The sequence below is a fragment of the Mytilus trossulus genome, chromosome 1 (assembly GCF_036588685.1).
Source record: "Mytilus trossulus isolate FHL-02 chromosome 1, PNRI_Mtr1.1.1.hap1, whole genome shotgun sequence".
Classification (NCBI taxonomy): domain Eukaryota; kingdom Metazoa; phylum Mollusca; class Bivalvia; order Mytilida; family Mytilidae; genus Mytilus; species Mytilus trossulus.
The window spans coordinates 108116275-108139986 of NC_086373.1; positions in this window are offsets into that span (position 1 = coordinate 108116275).

A 23712-nucleotide genomic window follows, 5' to 3' on the forward strand; every position below is an offset into this window, starting at 1 on the left:
ACGCAAAAAAATATAAAAATGACGTCACATACGAAGTGGTGAAAAGGCACAAAAATTACGTCACATTTGAATTTCTAAACAATGCCGTCACATTTTAATAACTATATCTCAAAAGTAAGATAGAATTAGGATTTAATAAAATTTGAATAAAACATTTTTAGAGTCACCTGAATATTTACCATGATCTTCTTTAGATGAGTACAGGTTTTCATTGAAATTTCTCTTCGTTTAGAATATTTTCTTGTGACTCAATTTCAATGTCATTTACAACTAATTTGTTTTTATAATTACGTTTTTCGCAAAGTTGCTCGGCGTGTGATCGTATGATAACTCCCCTTGTTTGATTGTTTACTCTTTGCTCTAAATCTTTTTTAACAATGTCTAATTCAATCAAAAGTGTATTTTTATCTATACCTAAACATGTAGGAGAGAGAAAATATTTTTTTTTCAAATTGGAATTAATTTTATGTTTTTATATTTGGAATATTTACGGTTGCTGCTCTTACTTCACTTTTTATGGTATCCAATTTAAAAATTATATTTTCTAATTGTGAATGATATTTATTATCATATTCTGATAACGTATTTTTTACTACATAAACTATATCTGTCAGTAAACTTGAGTTAAATTTCTAAAAAACGGGACCTCTCTCACTAAAGTTTTTCCGGACAGTGTCAGTTTGATAAGACTATGATAAGATTTTATAGACGGGACAATTGATGTTTTTGAAACACTGCTTGACAAAAAATCGATATCAACCGAACAAGCGACACTGTATAAAAGGGGTTCTTTGATGCCAAGTTTATAATCTAGAATCAACATTTTTTGTCCTCCAAATATTTCATAACTCAAATTTTCTTCTATAAAATCTCGTAATTTACTCGTATATTTGACAGGTGTGTTATATTTGGAACCACCCATTTGGTCTATAGATTGATTTAGTATCGTATCAAAATCTCCATCCGAACAAGATTTTGATCGAATTAATCGTTTGATAAAATCTTGATTTTTTTCAAAATATTATACATTGTTCTTTTTTTTTTTTTTTTTTTTTGGTGGGCGCATAATAATAACGACGGGTGCCGCATGTGGAGCAGGATCTGCTTACCCTTCCGGAGCATCTGAGATCACCCCTAGTTTTTGGTGGGGTTCGTGTTGTTTATTCTTTAGTTTTCTATGTTGTGTCATGTGTACTATTGTTTTTCTGTTTTTCTTTTTCATTTTTAGCCATGGCGTTGTCAGTTTGTTTTAGATTTACGAGTTTGACTGTCCCTTTGGTGTCTTTCGTCCCTCTCTCTTATGAAAACAAAATCTGTGTTATCAATTTCAACAGTTTTGAATGAAATACCTTCCGTTTTCATCTTCTGTTTTTCCTTTAAGTTTAATACATAATCTTTTGAGCTGTTAAACAAAATAGCAACACCTCTCAAGTTCGTTTCCCCGTGCAAAAAAAAAATATCTCCACAACCTTCCCTTTTCTATATAGTTTCGTAGGATTCAATACTGTGTGTTTCTAGAAATGATTTCGCTTTGATTTTTTTTCAACCAAAGAAACATGGTTTTACGTTTAAAATTGATTACATTTAGAGAAGTTAAAATTGATACAATAATGAGCCATCATCTAGTTTTGGCTTTACAGTCTTATTAATTTCATTTTTAATACACTTGACGAAGTTGAACATCATATATCTAAAGAAAAAAAATACAGAAAAAACATATCAAAAATAAAATACAATATAAAAAGAGAGAATTCTCTCTGTTCAGTCCGCCTGACCTAAACCATATGTGTGATATAAATGTTTCTAATATTCATTGTTCATTCTAAAACTGCCCAATTATATGACATATTTTAAGTGAAGGGCATGATTTTGAAAATGTCAAATTTCAAATCATTGAGAAAAACAAATCTTGGAGGCAAGAGAGTGAGATGGTTTGGATGTACCAGTTACGGACTCGTGAACTAATTGCCCTCAATGAAAGAGTCGAGAAAAGTTTTAAAAACAAATTGAAGTAATAATCTTGAAATTATTCAAGAAGTGAACATGGGCGTCTCGCACGTAACCAGAGGATGGAATGGCCACCAGTGGTTCACGCTGTGCTTCCTATCTTAGGTAACAATTTGGATTAAACTTATTTCGGGATTTAAAAGTAAGTGCATCAAAATAACGAGATGTGGTTACAACAAGTGTAACACAAACGCGTTTATGACATATATTCAGGAACAAGTTCTTCATTAACATCTTTTTATTGCAGTTTTATATCAAGAAAATGCTAAAGAAGAAGACAATACTATGGTTGTCGTTGAATATTTTCAGCGAACGACGCAGTTAGAAGAAATCCACAAGGCTTTCAACAAATTAGGCACACGTCTTGTTATTCTACGGGGTAAGACTAAAAGATTCTTCTTCCTGAAGCTGCAAATGAAAGATGGGAGTAATCTGAAATGTTAAAGCGTATTGAATTTTCTGTTCTTCAGAATCGTTAAAGATTTACGGTTGTTACATCTTTATAATTTACTTTGTGTCCGAAAGTTATATCATATTCCTGGTTGAACATTTCTGACACAACCTTTATTATCAGTAAGCCATTTTAAGTTTTTTTTAGCCAATGCATGTTGATAAGACATCAAACACATCAACGCCAATTAATTCAGCGGATTTCCACATAGTGTGAAAACTTTCCTTTCCAACTCTGATGTACATGCTCCGGCAGCTATGCTGCTAGCATCAGAATACCGGGTATATCATAACATGCGACTGACTATAATGATTTAATGTTTAAAATTGACATTTCCTATGTTATCAAGCCAGATATTCTAAAACTAAATAACTATCCCATGACATTCTACTTTCAATAGACATAACACTGTAATAAGATCATTGAATATTGTTTTTATTGGTATATATATTGACTTTGTTATCAGTAGATTAAAAGCTAACTAAATATTACTAGTATGTTATATACATATAAATTTTCATGGATCTACAATCTGTCGATACCTGTAACTTGGCATTGCAAAAGGTCATGTTTTTTCTCTGGCTGTTTATGACGTGGTAAGTTGGATGTGTACGGATTGATTGCTTAGTCTTAGAGGCATGATTTTTTTATTAGTTGTTAATGGCTTTGAACTAGCTGTCAGATAACTGCGAGTACTCTCAGATCTGTTCATTGTGTCTTTTTGTGTCGGGATGTATAAGAACCCGGCCACGTCTACTTTTATTTTTAGCTCACCTGGCCCGAAGGGCCAAGTGAGCTTTTCTAATCACTTGGCGTCCGTCGTCCGTCGTTTGTCGTCGTTAACTTTTAAAATAATCTTCTCCTCTGAAACTACTGGGCCAAATAAAATCAAACTTGGCCACAATCATCATTAGGGTATCTTGTTTAAAAATTATGTCCGGTGACCCGGCCAACCAACCAAGAGGGCTGTCATGGCTTAAAATAGAACATAGGGGTAAAATGCAGTTTTTGGCTTATAACTCAAAAACAAAAGCATTTAGAGCAAATCCGGCATGGATTACAATTGTTAATCAGGTCAAGATCTATCTGCCCTGAAATTTTTAGATGAATTGGACAACTGGTTGTATGGTTGCTGCCCCTGAACTGGTAATTTTAAGGAAATTTTGCTGTTTTTGATTATTATCTTGAATATTATTATAGATAGAGATAAATTGTAAACAGCAAAACTGTTCAGCAAAGTAAAATCTACAAATAAGTCTACAGGACCAAAATGGTCAGTTGACCCCTTTAGGAGTAATTGCCCTTTATAGTCCATTTTTAACCATTTTTTGTAAATCTTAGTTATCTTTTACAAAATCTTCTCCTCTGAAACTACTGGGCCAAATATAATCAAACTTGGCCACAATTATCATTAGGGTATTTAGTTTAAAAATTGTGTCCGGTGACCCGGCCAACCAACCAAGATGGCTGCCATGGCCTAAAATAGAACATAGGGGTAAAATGCAGTTTTTGGCTAATAACTCAAAAACCAAAGCATTTTGAGCAAATCTGACAGGGTTTTAAATTGTTAATCAGGTCAAGATCTATCTGCCCTGAAATTTTCAGATGAATTAGGCATATGGTTGTTGGGTTGCTGCCCCTGAATTGGTAATTTTAAGGGGATATTTTGCTGTTTTTGGTTATTATCTTGAATATTATTATAGATAGAGATAAATTGTGAACAGCAAAAATGTTCATCAAAGTAAAATCTACAAATAAGTCAACAGAACCAAAATTGTCAGTTGACCTCTTTAGAGGTTATTGCCCTTTATAGTCCATTTTTAACTATTTTTCGTAAATATTAGTTATCTTTTACAAAACTCTTTTTCTGCTTTGAAACTACTGGGCCAAATAAAATCAAACTTGGCCACAATCATTATTAGGGTATCTTGTTAAAGAAATTTTTAGTCTCTAAGAAAACTTGTAAGATTTCCGCTGCTATGTTTGCTAAATGAGTGCAGCTTAGGTACTAAAGCGTTACACACGTTTACGAATATTAGATGTCATTTTATATGTTTTTCACAGTTAATTTAAGAAAGTATTTAATGAATGTAAATAGCAACTAAGCGACATAAATAGCCAAACGACTACTAAAGGGCATTTTTAGGTCTCAAAAACCCAACAGCAATGTGACAGTCTATTTAATAATCAAATTATTGAAAAAAACTGATTACGGCTAATTTTAATACAATTAATCAAAAAGCATATGAAGCCAATTTGAAAGTCAATGCAACCTTCATAGTTTATGTGTCCGTCTATGTCTGTGTTATTGTCTGTGCAGTATGAAAGGTAATGTTTAAGAAAATCACAAGCATACAAGATCTGGAAATTCATCAAGCAAAACGTATCTTATAACCTACTGTTACTCTATTAAGTTTTAAAGACCTCAACTGAATTCACTGTACAATATTTACCTCGTTATAAATTTGATGGACAAATGAGTGCGCGCACAGGTACAGCACATACCAATAGAGTAGACGATTGTGTGTTGGTGTTTAACACCACTTTACGCACTATTGGCTATATCAAGGATCAGTTAATATATCGAATGCACCTGCTTGTGCGGGGTTCAAACTCAGTGTTGATTAAACATGCACACCGCAGTGTAGTGTTATAGAAGATGTAATGCTTAGGCTTCTCTACCTACTTGGTCCCATAACAATAAACAAAACGTTTTTGCTTTGATAAGACGAAATACAAAATCAAATGCTGAAGCTAGTGAATAATAAATCTGCACCAGCGTATTGCAGATTATGCTCTATACATTATATGTTTTTACAGTATATGAAAAAATATCAAACACGAGATAACGACAGAATGATTATTATTTTGAACAAATTCCACGTGTTCCGAAGTGAAAGTAAACTCATAGTAGCCCAAAAAATGTTGTGCTATATTGAGTCGATTAATCAATTTTTCAGAGGCATGTTTAAATTTTGTATTTGAGAAATTATTATTCAAATGTATTAAGGCGTCAGATATATAGTGGGTCTGACCTATTAAAAGTAATATTATATAACTATTTTTGTAACTAGTTTTGGCTCTTACATAACTTTGTTTGATTATGTCCAATTTAGAGCCTAACATATTGTCATATGTAGATGATTCCATGTTGACCTCTGAATATAACCTTGTTGTTTGGTTTGATGCATAATGTACAATATTCACATCCATATAACACCAGAATTAACACTGTAAACAGATGTGTTTTTGTGCCCGTTTGTCAAAAACAAAGCTGTACAAAATTTTGTTGAAGAAAAACAAACGAGAAATGTTAATCCACGAGTTGATGTTCATCACCAAAAATTTCAACAATCAAAAAGACATGTTCAAGAAAAATTCCAAAGAACAGAATAGGCTCTTGTCAATAACATAGCGGTAAAGAGATTGGCATGAAATATATTTTTTTTTGAAAATCCTGTAAATGAAATTCAATTTCTACGTTTGTTATTTATCGAGTAAATGTTTTACCGAAAACCTACAATAGAAAAAAAAGTGAATGAATATAATACATCTATACATGCTTTAGTTCAGTATAAAGATTACTAGATGAAATTACAATTGCAAGGTCTAACAAAAACGTCACTTCACTATTAACGTTGGATTTTATATAAGAGAAGAAATATCATACACCGCGAAACGTTTTAACTGTAATGAATCTATAAGATACACATTCTCCAATATTTGAGCTGATGCCGTTAGATAAATCATTCAGTTTTTTTCGTATATTATCTCCTTTAAGAAATATTAATAGTGAGTTGAATCTTGACGTCCGTTTACATATTTCAGAGTGTTGTTTGAATACAGAGAAAAGTACGTTGAAGTCTTTATTTTCTGTTTCTCGAGTTTGAAAATATAAAAGTAAAGATATATGCCAGTTCATTTACTGTTAATAAGGGTTCAAATGACACAGAATAAGCAAATATAGGCCATTACCAGTTTGAACAATCCATTCCGTTATTGTTTGACAAATTTTTAAATATTTATGGTACTTCATTCAAATATATTTTAGGTCCTCGAGGATCCGGAAAGACACAGGCAGCATGTGTATTTTGTAAGGAAGTAAAAGGAAGATATTCTGTTATTGCTACACTTATGGCGAAAGATGATTCTAGACTCACTGATGATTTGAAGATATTTGCACGTAATTTAGGATTGGATTTACCAGTCAATTTCAACAGGACAAAACTGTTAAATGAAATTATCGGTTATTTTAACCGTCCAAAACAAAAAGAGTGCTTATATTTACTGTTTATTGACAATTTAACAGAGGAAAGAAGTTCAATAAATGTGGTAATAGAACTACTGGAAAATGTTAAAAATATGCACATCCTATTAGCTACTTATGATGCAACATTAATAACTAGTTTCACAAAAAAAACTGTCATACCATTTTCTAAAGGATTGAACGAAGAGGAATGTAAAAATGTATTAAAATATGGGGGTGATTTAATTATCTCTGAAGACGAAATAAAAGCGTTAATTGAGTTCATAACTCCTTTCCCTCTCATAATACATAGTGCTAGATTGTACATGATATGCCAGAGAAAATCTGTTGAGGAGTATATAAATTCGTTTGATAAAAGGTCTGCTGCAAAGTATAAGGTGATCAACAAAAAAGAGATTAATATTTTAGAATCCCAACGTATGCCATTACGATGTATAAAAACCAGTTTAGATGGAGAAGATAAAATGCTGTGGGAAGTTATGATGCTACTGCCCTTTTTTCAGTATCGTTCAGTTTCAACTGTTTTATTAAAAGCTTGCTTCTTTCATATAACTGGAAAAGTTTCTATGGAAAATTCAAATGTAGATAAAATTGTGTATGAGCTCATGAAGTATTCATTGTGTGAAATTGTGAAAAAAGCCAGCCAAAAAATTTATTTCCGTGCTAATGAAGAAACAGGAGCAAGTATGAGCGAAAATGAGAAAAAAGAAGACAGATATTTTACATTTCTCGAATTGACAATGAGGGCATTGGAAGATGTTGATAATGATGGAAAGAATGAAGCAGAGATTAACGAATGTCGAGCAAGTCGTATAAAGTTCATTCTGAAAATGTTTTGCTATGAAATTGATCCAGATTTGACATCGGACGATGTTTTAGAAAGGAATGTATTGTTTCTAGATCAAGCAAAAGATTTTCTTACTAACCATCAAAACGAACTGCTCAATAGAATTTATGAGGAAAATCGATTTTATCTTTCATTTTTAAATTGTGCAATAGGATCAACCTTATATTATCAAAGGATGGATGTTGAATTGGGGCATCAGTATTTGATGCGGGCTAGAAGGATTTGTCTGAAAATTGTAGACGATTCATCTTTTTATACAACAGATGAATGTCCTTATCAAACTGATCGTGTGGAACTTAAAGTTGGAAAACCAGAAGAAATTAAACAAGTGTCAGATGCTATATTTAAAATAGGGTATAGCACAGACAAAATTGAAGAATTTATATTGCACAAAAGAAGAAGCAGAACTGAAATTGATGCGATTAAAAATCAATTGAAAAAACAAGGTGTGGACCAACTTATTGACCTTTATGAATCGCATTATCTAAGTAAGGAGGATCATAGTTTGCTCATGAGTAATGGCTTAGCAATTCCTTTGTATAAAGTAAAAACAACTTTCTTACACGAACTTCTTATACGAATTCTACATAACAATAGGAGAGCACTGAAAGAGCTGTATTACAGAACAAAAGAAGATCAACATGTCCGTCAAGCACGATACAACGAATTTTTTACATCTGATGAATTTTGTAAGTTAATGGAGAAAAAGGTATCCGAATTTCGACTTTCTGTGTGTTTAGAAAATAACAGGAGTAGCCGAATGCTAAAAACATTATATCAGCAAACCATTGAACCTGAAGAAGTAAGAAGAGACATTGCCTTTTATGAAACAATGTTTATAGAAAAAAATGGTTTTTATTTTGAATTTGGAGTTTTGAAGATATCAGACATTTCAAATGATCATCATAAATGTGAGTGCTTAGGATTATTATTAAGGCTTTTTTATAACCTATACAAACTTGAAGAAAACGAACAAACAAAACTAGAAATCTATGAAAAAGGAACTAAGGTTGTTTGCACTTTGGAAAAAAAATTACTTGATATTGAAAAGAAAAGGCAAAAATATATGTGGTTGTCGTTTCCTCTAATGTATATCCAATGCGGGAAATTTTTGCAGTTGTCAGCTGAAAAGTCTGCTCTGGAAAGAGCTATACAGATGTTTAAAAAAGGAACTGTTCTGGAGGAAAGCAGGAGTGTATCATGGACGAGGTACATTAGGGAAGGTTATTACGGAGAAATGGTGTGTTTAAAAAAGTTAGAAAGAAACAATGATGTTGAAGAAAAATTTGCTTTAGTAGAATACAAACTGAAAAATACAAGTAGAATAAATCAACTTGACGACTTTCGGACTCTCAACATCGATAATTGGATTTAAGGAAACTGGTATTCTTAAGAACTTAAATTAAGTAGAAAGTATGAAAAAGCTTTTTACAGGTACTCGATAGTCGCAATTGCCAAAATGAAAGTTGTTTTTGGTTTGGTTTCTATGTCAAATTAAATCCTTCAATTGATCACCTTATTTCAATCTTAGTTCAAGTCTTTAAGTGTTTTGGGGTGAGGTTCAGGTGCGTAAAATCTTGATTTTCTTTTGAAGTATTTTTTTTTACTGTTTTGTCTATTTTGCCATGTCGGTTCTATTCGACTTGAGAGTAATGGATAATTGTTATCAGCGCTTCTGTTTTAACAGTTCAGCATTTTGTTTTGTACATATCTATTATCTTCTAATTATGTAGCATTGCATAGATGATTCCTAAAAACTTGTCATAGAATTTTATGATTGATTGAACGAAGTTTGTATTTGATTCTTAAATATGGGAATGATTTTATTATCTCTGTAAGCGGAATAAACTCGTTAAATTTGTTCATAACTCCTTTCTCTGTCATTACGAATAGTGCTTCATTATACAAGATAATAGAACAAAACATGGTTTAAAAAATCATTAGATAAACGGTTTCCTGTAAAATAAAATATAAAGCGATCATTAATCAAACATCTATGGTCAAATGCAGTTTTTAGATTTTAGAACAGCCTTTCCAAGACAAAATAAACAGTACCCATTATCACACAGTTGCAGAGCAACTACTCCCGCGAAAACATATAATTTGAAAACATGATGTTTCAATTTGTAGTAAGTCTTATGTGTAGAAGAAAGAGGCGAAAGATTCTAAAGGGATATTCAAATTGATAAGTCGAAAAGCGATGGCTTAACATGAAAAAAGGACAAACAATAATACATAAAACCCAACATTAAGAATCTAAAGACTAAGACGCACGAGTTTGTAGTTATGTGTAGCTGGGGCAAATTTCTACTAGAAATGACCATACACAGGTTTCCTTGGCAGATTGGTTAAGCAAAGTACGTTTAAAATGTGTCACTTTTATTTTACACTGAAAACTTGTACATCTGTCTTATTGTTAAAAAAAATCACCAAATATATTGTCTGCGATATTTATAATTTCACCAATTGTTTTTTTCAACCTATTTCTTTACCATGGTTTCTTTTTCTGGAATCAACACTGTAGCAAAAATTGAATTGCCATGATAAACATCTGTCTCCATTACATGTATGAGCATTGGCTAATTGCTAATCTCTGATTATGGAATTAATGTTAAAATTTATCTTGAATCTTTGGAATTATTTTTTCGGCACTGGAAGTTTAACAAATTTGTAGTTTTTGTAAGAACTATTTTTTCCCTCTGCCATCAGAATTAATTTATATTTACCAAACCATTAGTTAATCTTATAGCATACAATGCCTGTCAATGTTAATCATTTTATTAATTGATTTTACAAAATGACTACATTTAGAAAATGCCTATAACATATATATGTATTACCTAATAAAGAGTTTTTAAACTCTTTTAATATTTGCTAATTTGCTGTCATTTTTTGTTCCATGTTTCTGTTCAGTATGTTTTAGGTAATAAAACAGTTATTGAATGTGTAACAGTGCAATAGATCAAAATATATTTCCCTCGGTATGAGGATCAGCTCATTGTTCTATTGCCCGAAGCCCTTATTTGTCTGTTATAATATTTATATATCTTTTAATTCTCGTCATCGTCATGTCATAATATGTTTATAATATATATTTGTTCTAGTTTAAACATATTTTTTTTGCTGAATTAAAGCAAAAAGGGTTAGACACAAGTAAATCATACTTATGAAGTCTTCTCCATAATACAATATAAAGTTACAATAATAGTATAATATACTGGACATGCATATACAACAAACAGTTTATACAATATAATACTAGCTTTTATAGGTGAACAAAGAGGAAACAAAGTAAAACAGGAAAAAGAAAGTTTGAAAAATCGTATACTCGTATATTTGTTCTATGCGCACACATTTTTATTGTTAATCAATGAAGCACTTGAATCTTGAATCTTGAAATCGTTTTCTAAAAGTTAAATATTGACGGAAACAAGTATATTTAATATGGCAAAAATATTAAAATTACAAAAAATGACAACCACAATCATTTTTATTAACAGAGCATATGCCATACCGTTAAAAACTTTATTCAAACAATTAGAACGTTGAACTTTTCCAAAACGAATCATATATCACAAAGGAGTATCAATATGAAAGTGTGTATATAGTATTGCACCTGATTATCTTTGTCATTTATTTAACAATAACCAAATCTTTAATGCAAGATGTTCTTTGTGTTCATCGGACAATAATTTTCTTTTCATAATACGTCCGAGAACAAATTTTATAAAAAAATATATTGCAATTTTCCGGTACAGTTCTTTGCAACAGTATTGATGTAGAAATAAAAAAAGATAGAAACGATAGATCAGGTTAAATAAAGATATTATAATTTCTTGTTTCTAAACTAAAAATGTAATTATTAGATGAGATTTATCCATATTCTAAAAATAAATACTTATATTTGTATATGATTAACAAATCTGTTCATAAAATGATTCTGTATGTTTTTCGTCATTTGTTTTGCATAAAAAGCTGTATGTATGTATATGTATATATATATTAATGTTATATTTTGAGTTATTCAAAGGTCATCAGAGGAGATAAGTATTGTACTAACAGATCTTACCCTATTTAAATAAAATATGTATTAGTATAATTAATATATAAACAGGACTGACATCTGTAACTTGATAGGCAAGGAATCTTCAGTTATAAGATATTTTAAAAATATCAATTGGAATCTACTTTGAGAATGTAAAAAACAATTGATTTTTCCATCGCCGACAAAAGAAATGTTTCTTGCTGTACTGATTTTATTGAGTTGATTTTTATCATAAAACCTTTTTTAAAATAAAGAATATTTATTGTGTTAACAAATTTCATAAAAAAAATGATATGGTCGCGTTGCTTTTCTAGGTGCAATTTATAGTTGTCAAGGGTAACCGTCAATCTCGCACAAAAATAACAGTCAAATTTATGCATTCAACAACAGGAAGAAAAAAAATTCTCAACTATTTCTGAAGGAGAAATCAAATTTTATTTTGTCATTGCTACAACCAAGAATCAATAAGGTTTCAGGGAAAAAAATATTGTGGCATACTCCACCCAATCAAATCTGCCATGTTTTTTGTTTCTGAATACTATGTTATGCTCATTTTCGACTGGTCCCAAAAGACCTAATGGTAGATTATAACCTATACAATATATCAGGAATTGCATGATATAAGAATGAAAAATAACTCAATTGTATTTCGTATTGCTATATATCTATATATTCAAAATGTGTACAATAATCTGTGATTTGCCTGGAATAGTCAAAGACTTATTAAAGTTAAATTATTACATTGCTTCCAATAATTACATCCCATTGAAATAAAAACCGATAATTTCACCTGTGAATTGAACGTGGTTATTTCACTCCTTGATTTTTATACAACAATATTCGTTGTCATGACGTCGGAGAAAAACAAATTGTAAATGCTTGCATTGGTAAAAACATAGTTCCTTACATTTTCTTTAAATTTCAGAAAAATAGCCATTTGCCAAAGTAATAAAAAGAAAAGGTAATCAAAGAATTCAAATATCAAAAAATATTCAACACTGATATTGAACTAATGCGCTATAAACGCATTCGGCAATTAATGTGTTATTCGGTCACTCGTTTAATGTTTTTCTCTTTTTAATTCTTCGATAAGTTATTCTATGAGTATACATAAAGGGTAGTGTAAATCGTCCTTCTTTTGCCTTTATTGAAATGATTAATTTAAAGGAAATGTTCTTCAGAAAATAGCTTTTTTTTTTACATTTTAGACAGAACAGATTTTAAGCACATAATCACCAGTTAATAATGCTAATTTGAATATTGTAGATAATTTGAATATTGTAGATAATTTGAATATTGTAGATAATTTGAATATTGTAGATAATTTGAATATTGTAGATAATTTGAATATTGTAGATAATTTGAATATTGTAGATAATGTTACTATTGTAAATAATGCATTTACATGTCATAACTCTTTTTAAAGATTATCTTGTGTTTTTAATGTTAATGTTATATTTACTATTTGTATTTTTTTTTTTAAATTATATGGTAAGCTCTACATAAAATTTGGCTTTTCTTTACAATTGACAGTATATAACCTATCATTAAAGAATATTATCCAAGCACAACGATAAGTAGTTGAAGTTTTTGTCATAAAATTGTCGAGGATGCATTCAAACCTTTTTTTCTTTATGTCAGAGATAATATTATAATGAGTTACATTTAGTTTTAACAATAATGAGTAAATAATGCATGCGTTTCAGCAAAACAACGTTAAAAATATAATGCAAAAAAAAAAACAACAGAAAACAAAGAGATGACTGGAGCATTGTTCAATGTCATTGCAAAATTGTTTGAATACAACTCACTCTTTTTGCTTTTCCGAATTTCAAAAATTAAAACTATCAGTCCCCGATGGTATCACCAGCCCAGTAGTCAATACTTCGGTACTGACATGTTTTAACAAACCTTTCTAAAATTGTCCGTTAATAAATTTCGTCGCTATAAGAAACTTAGGTTTCAACTCCATCAAGCAATATAGCTCTTTTCATAAAGCATTTTTATAGTTTCGGTACCTTTCCATCCAAGGATTTCAAATGTTTGGCTTTGAGCGTTCCTGATGAAAAATGATGTTAATCCAGAAAAACACTTTTGACGCATGAAATTATTAAACGTGTTGTTTTCATTTTTTTCCAATCCTTGATGAGACGTTTAAATAAACTACACATTAGACAAATGATTACGAGGTTCAAAGTAATTTAAGAGAGCAATTTAGTTACATTGAGGAACTCCCTTGTGTATTGTCATCAGAAAATGTACATTTTGTAAAGTTCTGAATTTTTATAACACTACGGGTTCTACATTAAGAACAATATCTGTTTACCATTCCAGAGCACCCCTAATATTCCGTGTTTTATGGGGAGATGTTTGTCATTTTTTTTGGTTTGTTTTGGATTTTTCGTATTTTTGTCATAGCGATGATGTCAGTTTCTTCTCGACGTAGAAGTTTTGAATGTCTCGTGTAAATACTTTTGAATTGGAAATCAAATTCGGTCATGTATTCAGGCCAGTGAGTTATAATACCTTCTGCAGAATGATGCACTATCAAAGTTTAAAGTTACCACTATTTATATATTCTGTAACATTGTTGTGTTTTAAAAAAAAAAGGCCAAAAATACCGGAGAGGGACATTAAAGCTCATAAGTCGACGATAAATTGACAACGCAATGGCAAAACAAAATATTACAGATCGTTTCTGTGTGTTACATTTAAACGTTGTGCCGTTTGGTTTCTCTTATTTTTGAGTTTGAATTCACATTGCTATAAGACGTGTCACGGTACGTATCTATCCCAAATTCATGTATTTGGTTTTTATGTTATATTTGTTATTCTCATAGGATTTTTTCTAGTGCTTAGTCCGTTTCTGTGTGTGTTACATTTTAATGTTGTGTCGATGTTCTCCTCTTATATTTAATGCGTTTCCCTCAGTTTTAGTTTATGACCCCGATTTTGTTTTTTGTCATTGGATTTATCAGTTTTGAACAGCGGTATACTACTGTTGCTTTGATGTATGAGGTATAGTCATGTAGTTGAACTCCTTTCTGATTGTCTGTTGGTTTGCTTGCTGTCCAGTAGCAATTATTTCTTGCATTTTCAGGAGGAAAACACGTTAACAATAACAAAAAAGATAGGTCTTGTAATAGAGACCATTCCGGATGATGGTTGGAGGTATTTGGACTGCCACTTGAAAGTGAGGGTTAATTGGATAGGGACAAATTTTGCTTTGAAACCTACTGACCCCTCAACGAGTTATTACAATGATGTTCAACGCACAATAAGCGTGACACACTCTTTCAAAGAGGCATTGCTCATGCATACCTATTTGCATTTTGGTATAGTGAGGTCGATAGATTCCCTCAGTCACCAGAAGACGGATAAAAAGGAATGGAAAAATCAACTTTCAAATAACAAAAAAGTTCGGTATTTTTTTTCTGTAAATGTGCTTTTTTCTAATTTTTGTTCACATAAAAATTTCGTTCAGCTAGATAAATGGCCATGTTTTTGATAAGGGAGTAACTCATTTCTTAAGGGGAGGGGTGCATGGATAAAATTGTTTTATTTTTCACTCGTTTTGCGAAATTTCGATGTTCTAGCTTGTCAACATGCTTTTTCCTATATTCCGAATTATCCTCTTTTGCTGCCATTTTTTTTTATCCTCCTTTAATTTTGTAGATACTCTTGAAAAATGTGTTTCACCATAAATTTGAGGGTTTTGTCTGTTTATTTCACATTTGTTAAAGGCCTATCCAAAATAGATATGATTGTATAAAGAAGAACATTATGTTTAATGCATTAACTTGTAAGGGATTTTGATGCGGAATTTTTATTTAGAAAGTTATCTAAAAGAAAGAAAGATGAAGGCCTTCCTTTTTAACTCAACTCAAGGTGCTGGACAACTGTGAAATTGATTTCATTCAGTCAAAATCAGTCATTTCTTTTAAAATTCATAGCACCCCCTCAAACAAATATAAACTAGAAAATCGAATGGTCCATGCCTGAAACATGAATGTTCTCTCAGATTTAAAATTATATTAGAACTATTCGACTGATATCTGAAAAGCTGAAACCGGCGAAAGGAGACAACCACAATTTATATTATGTCTTATAAGTCCGTAAAATTGTAAGCCTAAGTTACTTGTCTTTACGTACGTAATTTTCATTTGAAACTTAAAATTCTCTCATTGGGATAAATATCATCTGTATACAGGCGCTGCTCGAATGTTGCTTCATAAGAGTAGACAGGTTTTTTTTCAACCTACCATCAATGTCAATTTATATTTGAAGTCAAGATATAAGGCAGCCTTATCTGTTGTATATGTTGTCCCTTGCCTTTTAATTAGGCGGAAACGAAATGAAATGCCAGGACATAACACGGAAAATATAACAAAGACAATATAGAAAATTAGGACTACGCAGCACAAAGACAACTTGGTAATTTCTTGTGCAAAAACAGAAAAAAGGTAGATCATCCGCACGTGTCCTGAGATAGGTCAAATTTAATAGGTCACATTCGAGGAAAGATAACGAGATTGTGGTAATCACAATTGCAACATATTCGTCACCATCTGTGTAACAGAAACCGGAGTATTTCATAACGATCAACCAACTCCGTAAAAGATTAGAAGAGATGAGTTGAACTTAACTAACTTCTTGGAGCTCGTGGTTTGATAGCTTCCTTGAAGGCAAGTATCAAACTTTTTGAAGGTAAATCAAGATCTGGAATGTTTTAATAACTAGGAAATTAATGCTCCACATGTAAGCTATGCTGAAGTTTGCCTACGAAATAATAAAACGTTCACAATTGTTCAAGTATGATGATCGCCTTATAGATACAAAACATGAATAAAAAGAAAAATTACAAAAAAAATTGAACCCTGAAGAAAATTCAAAACGGAATTTCCTCTTCAATTGACAAAATAAAATGATAAAACACATCGAACGAATGGACAACGAATGTCATATTCCTGACTTGGTACAGGCATTTCCGATTGTAGAAAATGGTGGATTGAACCTATAGTGTTATAGTGATTAGCCTCTCACTTATATGACAGTCGCATCAATTCCATAATATTTATAACTATGCGTGCACAAAACAGATAAAATATGTAAAATTGTCAAAATATTAGTACAACAGTCATTACCGTGTCACAATCTAAATCAGAACCAAATATGAAATCCTGTTATAATAACCCATATGTATTCAGAGCGTCGATACTGATGTGATTACTACACTGTAATAGGGGTTTGATATTGGCACTGATATAACATCACTTTATATAAGTCTTACATTCTGGAAGGACTGCTGCAATGTAGATATGGTTTTGATACTTATATGATATCACTGCCCTGTTGCCAAATCTTCGATTTAGTATGATTGGCGAACTATAGCAGGTCTTCGATGCTGACATGTAGCTAAAGCGTCCATACTAGTTGCTATCGAAAAATGAACATCAGCAAAATAGACATCCCTTAAGCTGATGTTTATTTATTTTTTAGATAGTATAACACTTGTCGTTTTCAACCTTGTTAAAACGAGGATAAAACATGGCAAAATCCGTGTCATATGTCGTATCATCCCGAGACACCAATATCAGCCCAAGGGCCTTTAGGCCCGAGGGGTGATGTTGGTCGAGGGTGAAACGACATGTGATACGGATTTGGCCATGTTTTATACGCTTTATCATTTATTTCAACAGGAGAGTATTATATTATATAAACTGTTTTCTGATCCATAGCACTTGGTTACCTGCAGTTCTACTTTTGTCTTGTTTCAAAAGCATTAATAGACCTGCGCCATTTGCGTGCTGTTATTTTAAAAATATTTTGTCTATTGGTTTTTTTTTGTGTTTTTTTTAATTCTTAGCTCACCTGGCCCATAGGGCCAAGTGAGCTTTTCTCATCACTTGTCGTCCGTCGTCCGTCGTCTGTCGGCGTCCGTCGTCTTCCGTCGTCGTTAACTTTTACAAAAATCTTCTCCTCCGAAACTTCTGGGTCAGATTTAACCAAACTTGGCCACATTCATCATTGAGGTATCTTGTTTTAAAATTGTGTCCGGTGACCCGCTAACCCAACCAAGATGGCCGTCATGGCTTACAATAGAACATAGGGGTAAAATGTATATTTTGGCTTATAACTCTTTAACCAAAGCATTTAGAGCAAATCTGACATGGGGGTAATTTGTTTTTAAGTCAAGATCTATCTGCCCTGACATTTTCAGATAAATCGGACAATAGGTTGTTGGGTTGCTGCCCCTAAATTGGTAATTTTTAGAAATTTTGTCAGTTTTCAATTTTTATCTTGAAAATTATTATAGATAGAGATAAACTGTAGACAGCAATAATGTTCAGCAAGTAAGATCTACAAATAAGTCAACATGATCAAAATGGTCATTTGACCCTTCAGGAGTTATTGCCCTTAATAGTCATTTTCTACCAATTTTTCGTATTTTTTTGGTAATCTTTCACAAAAATCATCTCCTCTGAAACTAATAGACCAAATTTAACCAAACTTAGCACTTATCATTATTAGGGTATCTAGTTTGAAAATTGTGTGCGGTGACCCGGCCAACCAATCAAGATGGCCACCATGGCTACAAATAGAACATAGAGGTAAAATGTAGATTATAGCTTATAACTCTGGAAAAAAAACATTAAAGGAAATCTTATAAGGGTTTCACTTGTTTATCTAGTAAATATCTGTCCTGAAATTTTCAGAAGAATTGGAAAACTGGTTGTTGGGTTGCTGCCCCCTTTCCATTGGCATTTTTTAAAGAAATGATAGCCGTTTTTGGTTATTATCTTGAATACTATTATAGATAGAGATAATATGTTAAATATATACAGCAATAATGATCAGCAAATTAAGATCTACTAATAAGTCACCATGACCAAAATGTTCAGTTGACCCTCGAAGGAATTATTGCCCTTTATAGTCAATTTTAAACAATTTTCATTAACTTGGTAAGTTTTTACAAAATGTTTTCCTCTGTTACTAAAGGGCCATGTTTATTGCAGATAGAGAAAATTGTAAGTAGCAATAATGATCAGTAAATTATGATCCACAAAACATCACCATCACCAACACACAAGTTTGTCATGAATCCATCTTTTCTTTGTGTAACGTGCACGTAGACCAAGGTGAGCGACAAGGCTCTAAAGAGACTCTAGTTTATAGTTGCATTAAGTGTGCCAAGAAATATGAAAACTTGACGTTCGTCACCTCACATACCAAACAATGAAGTCATTCAAAATAAATTGCGTCACGCCCGAATGACCGTTTTGTTTTACCTATTTTGAGGAAATTTTTTCTTATACTTACATAAATAACAAGAGTGCACACACTGAAATGTCTCGCCTTCCTTACTAATCATTGATATTATTTTGATAGTCCTAAGAATAATAACAATGATAATGGAAATGGGGAATGTGTCAAAGAGACAACAACCCGACCAAATAAAAAAAACAACATCAGAAGATCACCAACAAGTCTTCAATGTAGCGAGAAATTCCGGCACCCTGAGGCGTCCTTCAGCTGGCCCCTAAACAAATATATGCTAGTTCAGTGATAATGAACGCCATACTAATTTCCAAATTGTACACAAGAAACTAAAATTAAAATAATACAAGACTAACAAAGGCCAGAGGTTCCTGACTTGGGACAGGCGCAAAAATGCGGTAGGGTTAAACATGTTTGTGAGAGCTTTATTACAGACCAATTAACCATGAAAATGAGGTCAAGGTCAAATGAACCATGCAAGGCACACATGCACAGCTAACAATGCTTCCATAAAACAAATACAGTTGACCTATTACTTATAGTTTAAGGAAAATAGACCAAAACACAAAAACTTAACCCTGTGCAATGAACCGTGATATTGAGGTCATGGTCAAATAAAACCTGCAGGATTGACATATAGATCATAATATATTTCCATACACCAAATATAGTTGACCTTTGACATATAATATTAGATAAAAAGACCAACACTTAAAAATTTAACTTTGACTACTGAACCATGAAAATGAGGTCAAGGTCAGATGACATCTGTCCGCTAGACACGTACACCTTACAATCATTCCATACAACAAATATAGTAGACCTATTGCATAAAGTATGAGAAAAACAGACCAAAACACAAAAACTTAACTATAACCACTGAACCATAAAAATGAGGTCAAGGTCAGATGACATCTGCCGTTGGATATGTACACCTTACAGTCCTTCCATGAACCAAACATACTAGCCCTATTGCTTATAGTATCTGAGATATGGACTTGACCACCAAAACTTAACCCTGACCTTCACTGATCCATGAAATGAGGTCGAGGTCAGGTGAAAACTGTCTGACAGGCATGAGGACATTGCAAGTTACACACATACCAAATATATTTATCCTATGACCTTGAATTTTTCGAAAAACTAAGGATTTTCTTACCCCAGGAGTAGATAACCTTAGCCGTATTTGGCACAACTTTTTGTAATTTTGGGTCCTCAATGCTCTTCAACTTTGTATTTATTTGGCTTTTTAACTATTTTGATCTGAGCGTCACTGATGAGTCTTATGTAGACGAAACGCGCGTCTGGCGTATAAAATTAAAATCCCGGTACTTTAGATAACTAATTATAATAAGAGAGAATTCAACATTACCAAGTGGCCACTGAACCATGAAAATGAGGTCAAGGACATTGGACATGTGACTGACAGAAACTTCGTAACATGAGGCATATATATACAAAGTATGAAGCATCCAGGTCTTTCACTTTCTAAAATATAAACCTGTTGAGAATTTAGCTAACGCCGCCGCCGCCGGATCACTATCCATATGTCGAGCTTTCTGCAACAAAACTTGCAATCTAATTGAAATGTTGATCCGCATCAAAGTTGTGTGATAAGGATTAAATAGCAGGCTATTTATCAAATATGAAAAAACTACTGTATTTACTACTAAACATATGATAATAGAAAATAAAACCTACCGTATCCCGTCCTCGTTGAACTTACGAAGGATATACACATTTGAGTTGGTTAATACTAGCTTGTTATTTCAACTCTGAAATATGTATATTTTTTAATCATAAAATATCTATAAAGCTTCCATATTTCAACAAAGAAAAGGCAATATGTTTGAGAAACAAAAAGAAAAAAAATTCAGATAAAGAAAAACAAAACGAAAGTTGGATTTTTGACAACCTTTTTTGATCTCTTCGTTGTGTTTTGTGCACTCTTGTTTTTTGTTATGGTATTGTCAGTTAATTCTTAACTAATTGGTTTGAATTGTTTCCTTTTCTGGCTTTATGTCGAAAATAAAACGACATATGATTGTAAATGACCCTCTGGCATCTTTCGTCCCTCTTTATTCGCAAAATTATGTTTTTTATGACAGCATACATATCAGCTCACAAAAAGGTCATTTTTGTACACATTCAAATAAATATTATAACATCATTTTGTTACAAACACACAAAAGTAAAAACATAAAACACAATAGTGTAAAACTGTGTATGGTGATTGGGATAATTTTAAGTTCATTATCAATTTCTAAATGCAAGGCAAGATCTGCATTTATGACATCCTCTGTTTCAGAATCTAATCATTTCATCAAAGTTTGAATATTTAAGTCAGTGTTGTTGTATATCTGTTATGTGTTTATATATTAACAGTTTAGGCTGCTTGGTTACAACATTGGCCGCACTTACCTTTAATGTATTTATGGGTTTTTCGTCCATATTTGTCAATATAAAGAGACTGTCATACAAGTTAGAGATTTAGTTAGCTATAAAACCGAGTTAAATGCAGTTTTCTTCGGAAAATGTATGTGCTGAGTTAGGGATATAAAAGTTGTTTTAACTAGCTCTGGTGATAAATAACCTATCAGTGTTTATGGACCCTGATTGAATTTGCCTTAGAGTTAGTTATGTTTAATAAAGTCATATGAAACGAGTGAGTGGTGAAAAAAATGTTTATTCAAGCGAATGACTTCTCTTGTGAATAGCTCTGATTCGTAGGAGTTTTGGACCTTTTTATATTGTTTAATTTAACTGGGTCGATACTCTGTTGGTGAACTGTTTTGCATCGAGGGGATCACTAGCTAAGTAGCTAAAACTTTGGTATTAGATATTAGTTTGGGTTTTTAAATTATTTGACCAAGCCAACCTATGATTCCATGTCTCGCTTTGGTTGTACCTATTGTCCTTTTTTTATAAACTCTTCATTGTTTGAAATAGTTTTAGATTTTCAAATAGTTTTGCCTCGAGCATCACTGAAGAAATGTATTGTCATAATTCGCATCTGTAGCAGTATAATGTACCATTTTTGTTTTTTCAAGTCAAACAAAATTTTTTTAAAGTGTTTTTGTTTATTTTTACAGTATAAAATCCAAACAGTTTACAAATAAAGAAAAATTACAATAACAATTACTTTAAATATGAACTTATAGATAAATGTACATAATGATATGCATTTATAATTTGATAACATATTATGTACATGTTCGTGATAATTGAATTAATGACTTAAACCATTTTGTTGGTGTGGTAATAATCAACATGTTACAAGCAAGAATATCAGTAGATACTTATAAACATAACTGCACACTCATTTTAAGTCTTTCTCCGTTTAATATAAATCATGATGGAGATCAATTTAAATTCTAGTTGGTCTGCCTCAAAAACAGGTTCGACCCAACATTTTTATTAAAATGTCATGAACCAAGTCAAGATAATTGCAGTTGTTATCTTATAGTTCATTTCTATGTATATTGCATTGTCGTTTGCTTTTGATGCACTTCAGTGTTTCTGCTGTTCCGTTGTATTCATTCCTCTTATAGTTGGTGTGTTTCCCTCGGTTTTAGTTAGTAACCTGGATTTGTTTTCTATCAATCGACTTATGACTTTTGAACTGAGATATACTACTGTTGCCTTTATTTGTAATATCAACATTGTATTCATCGATAAATTAAAAAATTGCCGGACGTGAAAATAGTTACTAGTGAATGCAAAACTTTTCAATTTAACTATATCTACTAATCTCTTAAATTAAAAATATTTTCTTCAAACCATAAAAAACATTTTTTTAGAAAAGTGTGTATTCGAAATTAAACAACGAAAAGATACAATAACATACTAATATGTCATCAATGTTCAAAAGAAACGCGTTTTAAGATAGATCTCATGTCTTTATTGTATAACCCTTCTGGCAATATTGCAAAGATTTTAGGTTTTAAAATATTTTCCAAGAATCATTCAATATATAATAAAAACATATAAGACTTTAAATATAAAGCTCAATCTGTAAAAGCAAATTATCGTTAAGTGTATTTCAAATATTTAAGAAAATATTTTTTAAAATTCAAAGGCAGAAAAAAACAATTCAAGAAAATAAGTTACTTGGCCCCCTATTCTTCTTTGATATTTCGGGTGTATTTCTGAAAATCAGTTCTCTCCTTTATTTTCAATGTAAAATTGTTTTATCAATAAGGAAACTTAAGTTTACCCATATAAACTAACTGACATTACGTTAAATTCAATTCATTTTAGCGGGGAAAAAAAGTCCAAGACCCCAAGTCGAAAAAGTGAGATTTAAGCGAGCTATTTCTGACGGCCGGGAAGTTAATTGGGAACCACTAGTGCAGTGTCAATTTTATTGGAATGCTGTTGTAGAATAAAGAAATATCACTTCCATGGAGATTAGTTGACCCAACCTCCTATATGATAGTCTATCAAATTTGAAAAATTTGCTTACAACATGAATTAATTTGTGATTGTATAAAAAAGAAGATGTAGTATGATTGCCAATGAGACAACTATCTACAAAAGACCAAAATGACACAAACATTAACAATTATGGGTCAACGTACGGCCTTCAACAATGAGCAAAGCCCATACCACATATAGTCAGCTATAAAAGACCCCGATAAGATAAAGTAAAACAATTCAAAGGAGAAAAACTAACGGCCTTATTTATGTAAAAAAATGAACGAAAAACAAATATGTAACACATAAAGAAACGACAACCACTGAAATACAGGCTCCTGACTTGGGACAGCCACATACATAAATAATGTGGCGGGGTTAAACTAGCGGGATCCCAACCC